This window comes from Mastomys coucha, unplaced genomic scaffold (assembly GCF_008632895.1).
Source record: "Mastomys coucha isolate ucsf_1 unplaced genomic scaffold, UCSF_Mcou_1 pScaffold4, whole genome shotgun sequence".
In the NCBI taxonomy this organism is placed as follows: Eukaryota; Metazoa; Chordata; class Mammalia; order Rodentia; family Muridae; genus Mastomys; species Mastomys coucha.
In genome coordinates this window covers 43,006,696-43,010,461 of record NW_022196910.1, presented here as the reverse complement: position 1 = coordinate 43,010,461, position 3,766 = coordinate 43,006,696, and the positions used below count along the sequence as shown (strand labels likewise).

The window sequence follows — 3,766 nt, the reverse complement described above, 5'->3', positions numbered from 1 at the left end:
ACATCTACACATGTGCATATATAAACACATATGCATAATATATGTGTGTGTATACGTATATATATATGCATATATATGTATGTATATACATACACATATATAAGAGGGAGGGGTATGGCCAAAAAATTGGTCCAGCATAAAATTACAGACATGAACATTATTATCTCAAACCTTAAAACAAGACCACATTTTGAAGAATTTTTTATTTTATTTTATTTTATTCAATCTGATGCGATTCTTCCAAACCAGCTGTCTCAGTTGCTTTATCGTTGCCCCTCCTCCCACACAGTGTGACAAAGGACATCAAGAGTGCCAGAACGAGGAGGTCAGAAAGCTTCTGAGGACAGGAATCTCCCTGTGTTGCAGACATTTCTCCAAGAAGCACTTGAGACATATGAAAGAGCCCATCTGTCCTGAGCTTGTGCTGGCTTCAATTCTGGGCAAGTCGTCAGCCCTCTTGGATAAGAAGTATCATCTTTCAGAACTGGACCTGGCACTGCTTCATGAAGGCATTCCTACACACCTCCAAGAAGTCAAACAGGACAGTGGCTGTCACATCTGAGAGAAGCTCCATGTTTAAGATCTGTGCCAAGCAGCGCCAGCCATGATGTAAGCCATGAGCATGAGACTCATGCCAGTTTCCAAAGGGCCACTGGAGCTGGATGATGACGGCATACAAACGAATCATCTCAGACATGCATTTTAGAAAGTTGTCCTGTTGCTCAATCTTGGAATAAAGTATCTGTTGATAATCCTCCCAAAGCCATCCCTTCCTTGAAAGCTGGATAGAATGGAACGGAGGGCACACACTTTCTGGAGATGAGCAAGAATGAGATCTCCCACATTGGGGTGGAGCATCCAGATACCAGATGCCACCACTGCAATGGAGAATGCAGCTTCATGGTGAGAGGCCACTTCCTCCTCCCCTTGTTTCACAAATTCCTCTGCCAGTTTGCACTGGACAGAGTCCAGCCCCTGGGGGTTCAGAGTGACAGACATGGAATGCCCACCAGATTGGACAGGATTTCTGGAGAGCAGGCTGTGGATCTTATCAAAGACCTCCTTCAGCTTTGAACCTGCAATGCTGGAGATCTGGCTCGCTGGGATGGTGGCTGCTTTCTGCAAGTCCATCCTTTTTCATCTGACTGTCCTTGCTGCTGGTCAGGTCTTCAAAGGCCAACACACATTTGGCTGAAGCATCCTGAAGTTGCTGGTACTACTGCATCATACTATCTTGTACCTTCTCCTGCAGGGCTTCATTCTGCGAACCTGCTGGGATTGGGCTGGGTGCAGAGCACTGGCCAGGCCCCCAGGCCTCCTGCTGCACCTGTGACTCCTGCCATTTGACCTGAACCTCCTCCTCCTTCCTCTTCACTTCAGAGGCTCTGGTGATCTCCTGCTCCAAATTCGAGAGGAGGTCCCTCATTTCCTGCAGGGCTCACTCAGTCTTACCTTGGTTCTCTGCTGTGGGATAGCCACTCTCCAAGGTGTTGTGAATGATTCCGGAGATGAGGCCACACATCTGGTTGCCCAGGGTCTGGAAGGTAGCCAGGTTCACATTCAGCAAGTATTTGTGCTGACTGAAGGCGGCCAGTTGCTGGTTGAGCTACAGGACCTCCTCTTGCAGGGTGTACAGGCTGCGCAGACAGACCTGCCCTTCCTCCTTCTGAAGATGCTCCTGCTCTGCCTGCTTCACTTGCTGTGACTGCTGGGCTGCTCTGCTTCTCCTAGCTTTAGGTTGAGAAACTTGGCTCTGGGGCAATGCTGCTCAGCTTTCAGCTTCTCCTTGTGTCCCAGGGCTTCCCTGGTACTCTTCTCCATCACTTCCTCTAAGTCCTTGAACTCCTTGTGCAGCTTCAACTCCTTCAGCTCTTCAAACCTCTTTAGCAGTTCAGATGCCATCTCTGAGAGGGCTCTCACCTTCCTCTCTTGCTCCTCCTGCCACAGCCTCAGGTCCTCTGTTCCTCTCATTCCAGACACCAATTTGAACAACTGATGCAACCTTCTACTTTGATCACCCGAGAGGACTGAAGTGCAATAGGTTCTGTGAACGGGCACTCATGTGTACTCTGGGTTCCATTTGGTGTTGAGGGTGAGGAGGATTGTGGGTTCCTTCTGACAGGAGACTTGAGTAGTGAGGATTGGTACAGGCCTGAAGCAGATCCAGAGGATGGTGGGTTATCTGAGGAAGGAGCATTCTCTTGCGTGTGGTGTGAGGTGTTGGATAGGATGTGATCTACCACCCATCAAGAGTATGAAGATAGTTTGGGAAGTGACCCACATTCTTCCAAAACATCATGGTAACATAGCACCACTTTGGTTGTAGTACAGGCGGTCTTTGCTGGAGTTGTGGAGAGCCCTCAGGGTTTCCCAGCAGAGGCCATTGGACCTCATTGTCTTGGTGAGCATCATGTTCTCTGAAGGAGGACTAAGACATGTAAGAAAGATGATTCTTTCTTTCTGAGATAGGTTTTATCTGTGTAGTAGAAGCTGCCTGGAACTCTTTCTACAGACCAGGTTGGCCTAGATCAGGTATCTGCTTGCGTCTGCCTCCCAAGTCGAAGGCAGCAAGGAGAGACTACTGTGTCTCACCCTGGGCAGAGCTTGAGTAGATATAAATTTCCCCAAAGCCCCATCTCCACAGTGACACAGTTCTAATCCTACAAGGCCACACCTCCCCATAGTACCACACCCTGCTCCAAGCATGATTTAACACCACACCAAACAAACAAAAGGACAATTCTTACTGACTACTGGGTTTCTATAATAATGAGAGACAAAAGAGGCTACAAAACATAATGTTAAAATGAATGTGGGAAATCAGAAAGGCATAGACCAAAACCTGGGATGTAGGATTGAAAGAAAGGGATGGATATGTGTTTGAGTCTCATTTTCCACAAAGGCATATCATTTGGGGTGCTTGTACAACGATGATCCCTCATTGTACTATGGTTATATAGAGAACAGCAATTTTACTACAGCACAATTAAGAGAGTAGATCTGTAAAACTGATTTGGTATCACAGTGGGTAAAGGCTCTTGCTGTCATGCTTCACTACCAGAATACAGTCTCAGATAGATGGAGAAAACAGACTCTCTCAGGTTGTTCTCTGACCTTCACATGGGTGTTGTGGTAATTTTTACACACCCACACACTCATTCACTACATGTAACAAAACTTAGTTTATAATTTTATTTTATGTATATAAGTGTTTTGTCTGCATGTAAATCTGTAACAACACGCATGCCTGGGGCCCAAGGAGGCTAGAAGAGGGCATTGGACCCACTGGGTACTAGAGTAGCACATATTTCTGAGTTACCATGTGAGTTTTGGGAATTAGTGCACTTAACTGGTCCCTTCAACCTAATAATTTTTTTTGATGTTTGTAGAACATGATTTTAATATTTTCAACTGTTAATATTCAACAAACAGAATAATTATTTTAAGATATATTTTGTTGTTTTATCTCCCTTTTCATTTCTGATGTTTTTTAATGTGGATACTGTGTCTGTTCCCTCTGGTTAGTCTGGCTAAGGGTTTATCTATCTTATTGATTTTCTCAAAGAACCAGCTCCTGTTTTTGTTGATTCTTTGTTTAATTCTTTTTGTTTCTACTTGGTTGATTTCAGCCCTAAGTTTGATTATTTCCTGCCATCTACTCTTCTTGGGTGTATTTGCTTCTTTTTGTTCTAGAGCTTTCAGGTGTGCTGTCAAGCTTCTAGTGTAAGCTCTTTCCAGTTTCTTTTTGGAGGCACTCAGAGCTATG

General features: G+C 45.2%; 1 pseudogene; it reads right to left on the bottom strand.

The window, feature by feature from the left end:
- Positions 1-303: 303 nt before the first annotated feature.
- LOC116076003 lies at positions 304-2,394 on the bottom strand (annotated as a pseudogene).
- Between the last annotated feature and the right edge of the window lie 1,372 nt (positions 2,395-3,766).